General features: G+C 41.9%; 1 non-coding gene across 1 annotated transcript; it reads right to left on the bottom strand.

Moving 5' to 3' along the window:
* Positions 1-13039: 13039 nt before the first annotated feature.
* Positions 13040-13183, bottom strand: LOC115030731 (small nucleolar RNA SNORA48). Its single transcript, XR_003836327.1, has one exon. It is a non-coding gene; the product is annotated as a small nucleolar RNA SNORA48 (small nucleolar RNA).
* Between the last annotated feature and the right edge of the window lie 1211 nt (positions 13184-14394).

The raw sequence follows: 14394 nt of genomic DNA, 5'->3' as shown, positions 1-14394 counted from the left end.
TTGGCCAGCTCCCCAGTTAGCAAGCTCTAGGTTCAGTGAGAGTCCCTGCTCAAGAAAATAGGATGAAGAGCAACCCGACTTTGACCTCTGGCCTTCACATACTTGTGAGCACAGGTGCACACTCTCCCAAGTACAAACTCACTCACACACACTCACACACACACACACACACACACACACACACACACACACGACCAGGGAGCCACACTGCCAGGTCAGGCTCTGGGACAGAGCAATAAAGTTAGAGTTAACTGTGTCTCACTTGAACTTGCAAGTTTCACCTGAGATAAGGTTTTAAAAGGCTGCTTAGAGACATCACACTTACACTATTAATAAGACTAAGAACTTTTCAGATTGAAAAGAGGACGTTAATGTGGCAACTGCCAAAGGTTGATCCATGTCCTGACCGTGATGCTGGGCATGCCACATCCTTCCGTGAATAAAGGAACCGTCACAAAGTCACATCCGGTTAGGCTTTAGAATGAAATGGATTCACTCCTATTCCACAAATTCAACATTTTAACTATTATTTATTCTTCAGTCAGCATTATGTAATTACTAGAAATGAGAATTCAGAGCAGGAAACTATGAGATAGTGTTCAAAGTTTTTGAATATGCTTAAGAATATAGAATTCTGAAGAAAATTCAAATCTAACTCTCCATGTTAATTAAGTGTCATCTACACACATATTTACACACACACATTCAAGGGCTGAACTGCCTATCCTAAGGGACAGTGAGCTCCTAGCTCTGAACCTTCATCTTTCTACCGTAGCACCTGATCCCTTCAAGCATGTGTGAGAACATCATCTCCAGCACTGTTGTGCTGTTAAGGCCTGTGCTTCTGGGAAGTGAAGGGAATCAGGTGGTTCATTATCCTACAGAAAGCAATCAGACCTCCATTTTCTGTGAAATTGAAGAGAACTCTTGAGACTACGGAGTTCTTAGATGCAAATAGCAAAGGGATCCTGATTCATTCAGAAGGTACAAAGTATGTTTGAAACTACTATCTTACGGCTTCCTAAATCACCAGAAACTGGAAATGCAGAGTCGTAGAACAGTCAGGGAGAAGCAATTTACGAAGCAGCCAGGAACCAAAGGGACATCAATTATAGAGCATGTGCGTGACTCACCTGTCCTGAAGCCACTGCACAGCAGGCCTGGGCAGCAGGAAGGCAGGTGAGGAACTTGTGTCTGCCTCCCCAGCTGCATCCATGGAAGGCAGAGTCTGCTTCACATTCAGGGAAGGGACCAGGTCCAGGGACACACCCAGCTAACTGACAGACAGAAGGAAAGAGAAGAAAAAAGAGAGAAAAGAAATAGAGAGACATAGGTAGATAGACATGGCTGGATGATAGATGATAGACGACAGACAGACAGACAGATGATATAATGGATATACAGGTGATAGATGTTAGGTAATAGGTACATAGAAGATTGACTGATGATAGACAGATAATAGATAGATGAATGATATAGATGTAGATAATACGGTGATAGAGAAACAGATGACAGACAATAGATCAAGGAAGGTAGATTAAAATAGATGAAATAGATAAAAGATAGATTGATAAATGATAAACAGGCAAGCAGATAATAGGTAAATAGATAGATAGATAGATAGATAGATAGATAGATAGATAGATAGATAGATAGACAGACAGACAATAGATGGATCTTTTTTTCCAAAGCAACTATTTCAGAAAGTTAAATGCATTCATGTTTGCAAAAATTAAGCCAAAATAATCATGGTACATTATCTAAACTAATATCAATAATAGTGTGAAAAGCCCATTTTAATAAATCTATATGAAGATTCACCTAAGGCCATTGCTCTTGGCCTTTGAACAATGGAAAATGAGTAGTGTGCACATTTAAAATTTGTTTTGTTTTCTGAGTCTCACTCAGTAGCCTACGCTGGCCTCCAGTGCATAGTCCTCCCTCCTGCCTTAGCTTCCTGAATGCTGGGATTACAGACTCATGACAGCCTGCCCAGATGTGTGGAATCACTCTTACTAAACTAATAGTGGGACAAGCTCTTTAATCCTCCCTGTGATTGTAAACCAAACCACAAGTGTTCTGATACCTTCCAAGGAAGTACATCCAGCTAACTTCTCATCACATTCAACAAAATGAAACCTTTTACATGCTAATTTTACTTACGTAGTTATTTTATAAACACAAATATTTCTACTTCTTACATACAGTATGCACAAGTAAACTCCGTTTTATTTCTTTAAGGAAGTGACACAGTTGCAGAGCACTTTGGCATCTCAAAACACCTTTTTCCTCTTTCCAATTCGTGTGTTTGCTTCCTGGTGAGCCTTATTGCTGTCAACCAGTGGCTTCCTGTAGCTTCCTGCTGTCAACCCGCGGCTCCCTGTAGCTTCCTCAACTCTTGCACCTGCTGGGTTAATTTATAATACTTAGAAATTTTTGGCAAGCTTTCCTTCCTTTCTCCTAAGATACCCAAGCTCCATAACCCTTAATTTTGCAAGTTGATTCTGTGCCCAGCTACAATCTATAACTGGAGATAACGTCAGATTTGAACATCTAGTCTGATGAGTAATTCTGAAACTGGTGGCTATACTTTGATTTATTATATAATATGTATAGGGCATATGTAAAAGCCTTATGTGAGTGGGTGGATGGATAGATAGATAGATAGATAGATAGATAGATAGATAGATAGATAGAGTGATAGAAAAACAGATGACAGACAATAGATCAAGGAAGATAGATAAAAATAGATGATAAAGTAATACATCAAAGATTGACAAATGATAGACAGAGAAGTATATGATAGACAGACAGACAGACGGGAGACAATAGATAGATCTCGTTCCCAAAACAACAATTTCAGAAAGCTAAATGCACTCATGTTTGTAAAAATTAAGCCAAGATGATCATGGTTTAAGAAAGGAGAAACTTATGCAGATGTGGACCTGGTATTATAAAAGATGGAAGCTATGCTCTTTTAGCAGAGAAAACTTACAGCACAACTAAGACTACCTCTTGCATCTCTTTGGGCATTGGTTGCTTTCCTCTTCACTGTGGCAAACTACTGGACAGAAGCGACTTCAGAGAAGAATTTATTTTGGCTCACAATTTAGAAAGTGGCAGTGCAACATAGCAGGGAAGGCATGGCACTGGGAGCAGGAGGTGGCCAGTCACAGTTGCATTCCCAATTAGGAAGCAGAATAAAGTTTGTATCTCCTACCCCACATTTAGCCATGCAGTTGTTCATCCCTCAGCAAATAGGCAATGTGTGTCTTGAGAAACATAGAATGAATGAATGCCCGTATCCAGTTATCTTTTTCTTTTCTCCTTTTTATTCAGTCTGGAATCCTGCCCCATGGGTCTTGCCTCCTCAGTTAAAACTCTCTGAAAACACTGTCATAGACATGCCCAGAGGTGTGTCTACTAGGTGATCCTGTATCCAGTTTAAACACACCCTCTCTTCGCAGGCTCCTAGTGCTCTGCCTACAGGGCTTTTTCTCACAGAGTATAATCCATGGACCATTCTGCAGCTGAAGTCTACGTTTCTCAAGACACACATTGCCTATTTGCTGAGGGATGAACAACTACATGGCTAAATGTGGGGTAGGAGATACAAACTTTAAAGACTGGCATACATACTGCTATTACCAAGTTCCAGATACCATGCTCAGATTAGTGTATGAGCATGGACAAGCATACTGACTACATAGAAGATACAGTGCCCCTTGAATGTAAATATACCACAACCTCTGCTCTTGGAGCATTTTCTTTTTCAGTCTACAAGAGTTTATTGGTGGCTTCTCTTGGAAAAAGGCTTCCTTAGAGAAGCTGGTTTCATAGAAATGAAAGAAAGCTGAGATCCACGGAGGAAAGATGCTCATAACCACTCACTAGTAAGTGATGGAGACAGAAACCAGACTCGGGTCTCTCTGAGCCCAACAGTCCTATGATCTTTGCATTATGGGAAATTGACCTATTCATCTGTATACTCCTGATACAAACCATCGGAGTTTCCTAGGGCTGCCAGAACCAATGACCAGAAATTTGATGGCTTAAAATAATACAAACTGGGGCTGGGAAGATGGCTCAGCGATTAAGACCACTGACTGCTCTCCCAAAGGTCCTGAGTTCAAATCCCAGCAACCACATGGTGGCTCACAACCATCTGTAATAGAATCTGACGCCCTCTTCTGGAGTGTCTGAAGACAACTCTAGTGTATTCACAGATAATAAATAAATAAATCTTTAAAACACACACAGTTCTGGAGGCCAAAAGTCTCAAAGCAAGCTGCTAGCAGGTTGATCCCTTCTGGGGAATAGGAAAATCTATCCCAGGCCTTCCTCCCACATCTGGGTGAGGATCAGCAATCTATGGTGCTCCTCGTTGGGAGATGTACCATTCCAGTCTCTCCCTCCATCCTCTCATGACTTTCCTTTGGGTTTCTCCTCAGGTCCATATTTAAATCATCCTTTCCTTTTTCTTAAAAAGACATTAATTATGAAGCTTAGAGTAACTCAGATGATTTCATCTCAAGAATGTTAATTACATCTACAAAGACCTTAATTCCAAGCATGACCATTTTCACAAGTACCAATGACTCATCTTCTGGGGGCAAGGAAGATACTTTTAATTTGCCTTATGACACACATATTTTGATTACAAGTCCGTCTTTCACTGCTAACTAGACCAGGGTTCTCAACCTGTGGGTCTTGACTCCTCTGGATGTCAAACTACCTTGTCATAGTGGACACCTAAGACGATCAGAAAATAGAGATATTTACATTATGATCCACAGTAACAGAATTAGTTATGAAGTAGCAACAAAATAATTTTATGGTTGGGGGGTCACCACAACATGAGGCACTGTATTAATGCTGTGGCATTAGGAAAGTTGGGAACCAATGAACATCTCACTCTGAAGCAAGAGTTTCAGAACTGAATGTAGACAGCCTTGGGTATCAGGTAACCTTCCAGAACACCGAGGAGAAGTAAGACCTACATCGTTTTCCTTCCATTGAGCTTCCTGATAACACTTCTCACTAGTCTGATGAGTTCTGGCTTACCAAAACCAGGATTACAACACCAACCCAGCCTTCCCTGTCTCTTCACTAATTCTGATGGAAGTTTTGAGTGAAGGGTTTTTTTTGTTGTTGTTTTGTTTTCCTCTCCAAATTAAGCCACCTCCTCCTACGGAACTCCTGTTCCCATGACTGCCAAGCTGTCACAAGGTGGAAATGAAAGCGACTCAGCAGATCTGAAATAGTCATACGTCTGCCAAATGCCTTTGGTCAGCGTCCAGATTTCTAAAGTGGTTGGTTTTGATACCATTGTCCAACTGAATTTGACCTTGGGCCTACTTTAAGGTGCCCCTCCATGGCCCTTTTGAAATGCCCACCCCTTCGCCCACATTATAATATTAACTGAAAAGTGATCTTCCTTGAGACTTACAGAACCCAGAACATCTGGTTTGCCTTGTTAACATCCCTGTTTGGCCTTCACATCTATGAATATGTCTGTTGAAAAGGAACTACAGGAGCAGATCCAAGAGGCCAAGGTCCATAGTGATGTTCCAGAAGAGAGAGAGGAGGCATGTGCCTTGGGTGATGAAGACACCCCACAGAACATACAGACTTTCTTCCCTGACTTTCCTTGACTTCTCTGGAGAGCCCTTAGTAGCTTTGATCCAACCTGAAGATGGAGCTCTGTGGGACCTTTGTATGATGGTCATCCCTCGTATAAAAATAACCCTGGTTACTTATTCTGAGCACCCGACTATTCCCCTTTGAACTCTGTACCATACCTTAATTCTGCTAACCTGCAGGGAAGGAGTGGGACCAGTGCCTCTGAATGCTCAGTCTGCACAGCTAGGGTGAGACCAGATAGAGAAAGGTTGAAATGATGTTGTCCCACACCCTTTGGGCTTGCTTGTTTTCTACTCGTTCTCGGTATCTTGGTAATGAAAGAAAAGAGAATTGCCTAAACCTGTATTTGTACAGAATGAAAGCAAGAGTTCAAATGCATATATTAAATATCCATCCATCAAGATGAAAATTGCTATAGTGATTGCAGATTATTCTATGCACAGAGGAAAAACTCACCTATTATTACTGCTCATAGGCTGCACTGATTCACTTTAAATATTTATGAATATTTTTTACACTTCATCAATATATAAACCTATCATTATGAAACCTTTTCATCACTCTTCTTTCTCTGACTAAGAAAATACTCCTGTTTGTGATGCTGACTCCTTTAGAATTGACTTGGGTGCTACCAAGGAACAAAGGAACTAGATCTGTTTCCCAATCTGTCCTACCTGCCCATTCCCACTATAAAATGCAGCACATTGCAAATTGCCATGAGCTGTTTAAACTCACCAGGAAGCTGGTTTTGAAAGCAGGGTAACCCCCCCCCCGTGCTCCCCCCATCTCTCTCTCTTTCTCTCTCTCTCTCTCTCTCTCTTTCTCTCTCTCTCTCTCTCTCTCTCTCTCTCACACACACACACACACACACACACACACTTCAGATTTAAGCATGATCATTTCTTAATGTCCTCTGAGGTCCCTTTTCCAGGGGCAAGGGCTGGCTCCCTGGCTTTGTAATAAAGAAAAAAAGCGTCAAGGACATTAAAACATTGTGTGCCTGAGAACAGATAAAAGGAAAATCCCTTTCCAAAAGATTACTCTTGTTTATCCCATGGTATAAAAATGCCCACGGTGGGACCAAGAAGCCAATTTGTCCATAGAGAGACTCCAGGACGAGGACTCCAGAGTGTCTGTGTCCTCCCCAGTAGATTTTTAAGCCCACTTTGATGAAGTCGCCTTTGTTTCCCAGTCAGGCCACTCTGGTCCTCTTTGCTGGATGGTGTAAGCATGACTTTGGTGATGTTTTACTATCTATCCTCTTCATATTTGCTCTCTCTCTTTCTCTTGTGACATGGTTCAAACTCATTCATTTGAAACTGAAAGAATGGCTTCCAAAGATGGTTCTCTGTACTGTCCTAGGCACACATCCCACAAACACAACTACATGATGTCGTTTCCTTCAGAGACTACAAATTGGCAATACCTGGATTTTTAAAAAGATTCTAGGTCTTTTGTATCTTTAAAAATATTTATCTAAAACTTAAAAGTACACATATTTCACATAAAATATGAACACCTTCCTTTGTATGAGATAAAAATCTGATGACTTCAAATCTAATAGGGACACCATTTTAGGCAGGGCAATACATCTAATACAGTGCAATTCTCACCCACCCCTGTTGTCTCCCTAACACTGAGAATGAAGGTCCACTATCATCAATATTGCTTTCCTTTTCTTCTTATCACAGATACCTATTCATCCATAAAAAATGTCTTTATTAAAAATGAGAACTGGGCCAACAAGATGGCTCAATGAGTAAAGGTGCTTGTGGGCAAGCCTGAACTCAATCTCTGGGACCCATATGGTAGCAAAAGAGAACCCACTCCTGCAGGTCCTCTGACCTCCACACTCTTCCTGTATCCCATGACAACCACACACAAACACACAAAAATAAATAAATGAAAGCTTTTTTAGTGGAATGAAAATAGAAACTCAGAGGTTATCCTCTCCTGATTTTCTCTAACATTAGCTACCATTCTCATACATTGATGCTACAAATCATGGTACTTCAGCAGGCTGGTTTGAACTAAAGAGAGCCTCACAAGCAAGATGTCTCTTATTTTCTCTTATCTTCTTGTCTCTCCACTCCTCCCCATCCTCTCTCTCTCAAAGCATGGGAAACAAAGATCTCTGTTATAGTGGTTTGAATGAGATGTCCCACAGAACCTTGGACATTTGAACACTTGGTCCCTGTCTCATTACTGTTCGAGTGTGTAAACCAGAGAGACAGCATGACCAAGGCGTTTTATAAAGAAACCCTTTAACTCAGGGCCTGCTTACAGCTTCAGAGTTTCAGAGGGTTACTTTATGATCATCATGGCAGGGAATATGGCAGAAGACAGACATGCACTAGAGCAGGAGCTGAGAGCTCACATCCCATCCATAAGCAGCAGGCAGAAAAAGAGAAAAAGTATGACTTGGCCTAGTGTGAGCTTTTGAAACCTCAAATTCCATTCTTAATGGCACACCCCTTCCAACAGGGCCACACCTCTTGGTCCTTCCCAAATAGGTCTACTAACTGAGGCCCAAGCATTCAAGCATATTTGGGGTGAGGGCCTTCTCATTCAAACAACCACAGCCCTCAATTGATATCATTATTTAGGGAGGCTGAGGGAGTGCATCATTATTGGAGGAAGTAGGTCACTAGGAGCAGACTTCAACATTTCAAAGCCTGCACCATTTTCAATGTGCCCCTGCCCTCTTTGCTCTGTGATTAGATTTAAGGTCTGAGCAATCAGCTTCCTGATCCTGCTGCCATGCCTTTGTTCCACCATCGCAGATTCTTACCCTCTGTGATCATAAATCTAAATAAACTCTTTCTTCTTTAAGTTGCCTTAGACACTGCAACAGAAAAGTTACAAATACACCTGTGATGACTTACTGTGATTTTCGACTCAAAAATGGCTTTGTTAACATTCGAGTCTTAACTGAGTAGAAAAGTGTTGCAGGTTATTTGACCACACGGTGAACCCAAGGCTCAGTCCTAGCACACACCTTTAATCCAAGAACTTTCTATTTATGGTAAACAAGATTGAATAAGGCAACCATAAGTCAAGAGTAGAACAAGCAATCAGCTGACAGGGAATAAACACAGGAAAAAAAAACAGAGAGTAAGAGGAAGTGAGGAGAATGAGTAGAGAGGGACACGAGAAGTGGGAAGGAGGGACATTAGGTCTGAAAGTGTGGAGGAGAAGGGACGTTCTCCTTCTAGATATCAGCTAAGGAGGAAGGTCAGCTGAGAGCTTTCTCTGCCTCTCTGAGCTAGTAGGCTTTCACCCCCACATCTAGTTCCTGAGTCTTCATTTGGTAGGATCAAATGACTGGGACATTGTTTAAAAACAACAGAAAAGTACCAAGTCTATCTTGTAACATCTGTCTGCTGAACCAAATAAGGGACAAAAATGAGAAATCCAGCAGCTTCAGAAGACCTCTAGGAACTGGATACCAACTTCACTCTGTCCAATACAAACCCAAGCACCTGGTTGACACTGTCCTTCATGTCCTGAAGAAATGAAGCACTTTGAATCACTTTCTTTACTTTTGCCATGTGGGTGCAGATCTCTGCTCCGCACAACTGCAGCCTCAGTTTCCACCCAAGATCTCACATAACTCAAGTAAGTTTTTTCAGAATTGTTGTGAACCTGTCCCCACGATCTCATAAAACAGGAAATTTAACCCAAATGAAACAAAACTAGAGCTGATGCTCCAGCCAAAGCCCAGAGGAGCATTGCTGCAGGCTGTTTTCTATCCTTTGTGCCCACCCATTTCCCTTAAAGATCCTACATTTGCAATCTAAATTGCTATGGTTCCCATTTTCCTTCCCCTTGCCCAGATAGCACATGAGATAACTAAATCATTATGTTCCCAGGATCTCTTTTTCCTAGGGTGTCTTGTGCACGTAATGATCTTGTGTGTATTTTCTCTTGGTCATCTACTGTCAGTTTAGTTCAGCATTTAGTTATAAAATCTCCAGAAGAGGGAAACAGGTTGGCAAGGTGGCTGAGTAGGTGAAAACACTTGCCACACAACCCTGATGATCTGAGTTCAGTCTCCAGAGTGTATGCAAAATAACCTTGATCTAGTGGCTCTATAAACACAGCCCTAATACCTCTGTGGTGAGATGTGGAGGTGATGAGAGTATAGCATTACTGTTACAGTACTGTACAGAATTAGCCATAGTACAGCAACAGAAACAAGGGAGACCCTGCCTAAAATACAAGGTGTGAGAAGGCTAAGCTGATTTCATGACAGGCTTCAAATTGGCAGTTTAAGAGAGAAGGCCTAAATCTCTGTTTCCAAGAACTGGGCAATTCCAGACAACTTGAGGCCTCAGAAGCTGCCCTACCCCCTGGCCTGAGACAAGGACAATGGGTCAGCAGAAGTTTTCCAGACTTTCTTAGCTACTTCCTCAGCAACAGTTTCCAGACCTCCCAAGCAACAGATTCCAGATCTCCCTAGCAACAGTTTCCAGTTCCCATGCCCCAGTAATGGAATGTCCGTAGAGATGGACCCAACAGATTAAGATAGAAGTCACCTACCCCAGAATTCTCCAATGTGCTTTAAATCAGGCCTGTGAGCTCATTTGGTTGTCTATCTTGGTAATGGGAGACCCCAGCATGCTGGAGATCTACAGAATAAAACACTCTTTGCATTTACATGCTATTTGAGTCTGGGATATCATTCTTCAGCAAATCACAGAACCTTATAGGTAAAATAAAAGTCAACTCCCAAAACATAGTCCACTAACCTCCACACAAATGCTATGGTATGTGTCAACACACACACATACACACACACACATACACACACACACACGCACAGATAAAATAAATAAAAGCATATTTTAAACAAATATTAAAGAAGGAGAGGGGAAGGAAGAATAGGAAGTTCCTTATGCCCCTACCAAAATGGCATTTGAATTTGTGTCTAATTTTCCATCTGGATTACAATCAAATAACTGGTTGGGAGGGTTAGGTTTGAGACAGATTTCACTATGCAGATCCTAAGTTCATGGACAAAATGAAAATAATAATAATACCTACTTTATAAGCTCACATGAGCCTTGGAACACACATACACACATACATACAGAAAGAGAGAGAGAGAGAGAGAGAGATGCTTACAAGTTCCTGAGTGGCAGGAATATCTTTGTTATCATAATTGGCCCCTTTAATAACACTTGAGTTTACACTAATGAAGTGACAGAGTAGAACCTCTAGCCTGCTTTTTGGCAGGACAGTCAACAAGAAGACCAAGTGACCAGAGGCTGGAAATCTCCTTCCTATGTACTTCTCTCCACGATATAGATGGAAGCTCATTAATTAAGAATTTAATGAGTTTACAGGATCTTGAACACTAGATACTCCATTTTCCTCCTGTCCTGTGGCCCATGTGTCTTTTTGTTATATAGCAATATTCTCCTAACTGAGACATTCTACCTAGGAGGAAGGCTGCTAAGAAATATACAACTCCAAAGTCCCTGTAAATCCCTGAAGTTTACAAGATTCATCAGGCTCTTCCCTATCCAAGATCATATAAGCCATAAGAACTGCTAGGCATCAATTTCCTGGTGTTGTTCTTGGGGAACTATTCACCTTGTTTTTTGAGACAGTGTTTCTCATTGGCCTGAGGCTCACTGATTTAGTTAGGCTGGGTAGATAATGAGTACTAGGGAGCCCCTGTCTCTACCTCACCAGCTCTAGGATTATAAGCACATGTCAACACATGAAGCTTTATTACATGGATCCTTGGGATCAAACTTGATGCTCTGCATTTGCAAAGAAAACACTTTAATGACTAAGCTGTCTATATAATCCATGAGTCATGTTACCTAAGCCATCTACACAATCCATGAGTCATGTTACTTATATCAAACTATATCAACAGTAATGATAGTGCCATAAGTCCTCTACACAATCCATTAGTCATCCTACTTATATCAAACTATATCAACAATAATGACAGTGCCACTGTTTTTTAATGCCACCTAATTTTGAGTAATCTCTATTTTACAAATTTCTCCTTGTAAAACTATTCTTGGGACTGGAGAGAGAATTAGAACAGTGGTTAAAAACACTTGTTACTCTTGCGGAGGACCTGGGTTCAATTTCTAACAGCCACATGGTAACTCACTACCATCTATAACTCCAGGTCAAGGAGATACAGTGCCTGTTTCTAACCTTTGCAGGGACCAGGCAGTGCATGCGTATGGTGCACAAATATACATGCAAACAGAACACTCATACACATAAAAAAGGAATATTTTTAAAGATTTTAGTCTGTGTGTGTGTGTGTGTGTGTGTGTGTGTGTGTGTGTTCTTTCCTACTCCCTGCCCCCATTTATCTAGTACTATAACCTAAAAAAAAAAAAAAAAAAGAAAAAGAAAAAAAAACACTCCTCACTGAGTGGAACACTAGCTTTTGGGTTCAACAGTTGCAGGAAAAGCAACTATGTAAACATGAGTCCCAGGACTCCCTAATCGCTAATCTTCCATCAGTTTCCAAAGCCTAGAATAGCTAATGATCTTCAGATAGCACTGAAGTGCAGACCAAGGTCTCACTAGTCTTGTTCTTTAATTAAAAGTGGGATAATGTTTAACTTGTAAGAAAACAATGTGTCGATCTGAAGAATTACAGAAATTGGCTTCAGAGACAAAGTCAACTGTCAACACAAGGACTTCAAAGAAGAGAAAGAAGAACACAAGCCCTGTCGGAGAAGACCCCTCCAGTCATGTGATCTCCCCACCCACTGTTCCCTGCATTCCTTTTCTTCTCCATAAAAGTGCTCTTTTGTTCCTGTGTTCCTTGAAATAGTCTTTGTTTAGTGGCCAATAACCCTTCTTCTGGGGGGCAGACCTTAAAAAACCCTGTTTTCCATCCTGCAGCTCTGCCACTTAAGTGTGGGTTCTCAACAGGTGAGTACACAGATGAGTCTGGTAAAGACAGGAAATGTGGGTTGTTGAGAGTGCTCAGTGATTAGAGTGCTTGCTGTGCAACCATAAAGACCTGAGTTTGATTCTAAAATGATCCACACAGGACAGTTATTGACAAGCATGCTAATTAAGCCAATTAAAAACTTTAGAGAATTACTTCTACCAGAGACCCTACTAGGAATGGAGTAAATCAAGGGAGAACTGATGGTGTCTAATGTCTACCTCCATCCAATAGGCTTATCTATTATAGGCTCATTTCTCATCTGATTAGGGTCATAGCACCCAAGGCAGCAGTCCCTGCCACCTCACTCCTATCATCACTGGACTGCATAGCATGGTGGCAAGCAAGTGTCTATGGCCCGCCTGTGCCAGAGACTTGAGGGCATGTCTTTGGGTAGCATAGTGGTCCTCTGTCTGTCCTCCTCTTCCCACACTGTACTGCCTGGATTTGATTTGATTTTTATGAATCCTATGCATAAAAGAGCTGTGGCCACCAAGCCAGGCATCAAGCTAGGATGAACAAAGGACTGCCATCTGCTCTGCCCCTGACTGATATAAGAACACCACCACCACCAACGTGACTCTTTGCCCATTGCCAGGAGGAAGATAATGGTCTTAAACAAGGCAACAAGGCAGGCAGCCTTCTGTGGTGGGTTGAATAAGAATGGCCTCCATAGTTTCAGATATCTGACTACTTAGTCTCACCAGGGGCACTATTTAAAAGGATTAGGAGGTATGGCTTTGTTAGAGTAAATATAATACCATGTGTGGGCTTTGGGAGCTAAAAAGCCCATGCCAAGCCCAGTCTCCTCTCTCCCTCTCTCCCTCTCTCCCTCTCTCCCTCTCTCCCTCTCTCCCTCTCTCTCTCCTCTCTCTCTCCTCTCTCTCCCTCTCTCTCCCTCTCTCCCTCTCTCCTCTCTCTCTCTCCTCTCTCTCTCTCACCCTCTCTCCTCTCTCTCTCCTCTCTCTCCCCCTCTCTCCCTCTCTCCCTCTCTCCTCTCTCTCTACTCTCTCTCTGTCTCTCTCTCTGTCTCTCTCTCTCTGTCTCTCTCTCTCTCTCTCTCTCTCTCTCTCTCTCTCTCTCTCTCTCTCTCTCTCTCTCTCTCTCTCTCTCTCTCTCTCTGACTGCCTGCATGCTGCCAGGCTCCCTTCCAAGTCCATGATAATATGATAATGAACTAAACCTCTGAGGCTATAACCAAGCCCCCAGTTAATGCTTTCTTTCATAAGAAAAGACACATTGGTCACAGCTATACAGTGGTGACTAAGATATCTTCCAAACATAATCACAGAGGGGTAAATTCTGCCTTATAAAAGGTAAGTTTTGCCTTAAGAATGGCCAGGGGTAAAAGCTTGGTCCAATTTCCACTGGTTTTCAAAATTAATTTAGAAAGGGTGGACTTAATATTCCTGTTCATGTGTTCAACCTTTCCAGAGCTCTGAGGTCAATAGGTCCAGTGAAGCTTCCAGATTACAATTAAGGCTTTACTGACCATTGGAGCTATGGGCAAAATGAAGGCAGGTCCATTATCTGATCCAACTGGCAGTAGCAGCCTGAACCTAGGAATACTCTAACTCTTAACCACTGCCATGGCAGTCTCCCCTGGATAACAAGGGCTTCCACCACTCTTGCAAAGTTGTCCACAAACACTAACAGATGATTATAGCCAATGTAAATGGGCCTCATCTCTATGAAACTGACTTCTTATTTCCTACCAGGGACTGGTCCCCTCACACGAATGATGGGGGCTCATTTTGCCCCTTGCCTTGGATTGACTTGTATACAAGAGAGACGTTTAGAGGCAGCCTGCTACC

This window comes from Mus caroli, unplaced genomic scaffold, assembly GCF_978045245.1.
Source record: "Mus caroli unplaced genomic scaffold, Mus_caroli_1 scaffold_3, whole genome shotgun sequence".
NCBI classification, from domain to species: Eukaryota; Metazoa; Chordata; class Mammalia; order Rodentia; family Muridae; genus Mus; species Mus caroli.
The sequence above is the reverse complement of the archived record's forward strand: the minus strand, read 5'-3'. Positions and strand labels throughout refer to the sequence as shown.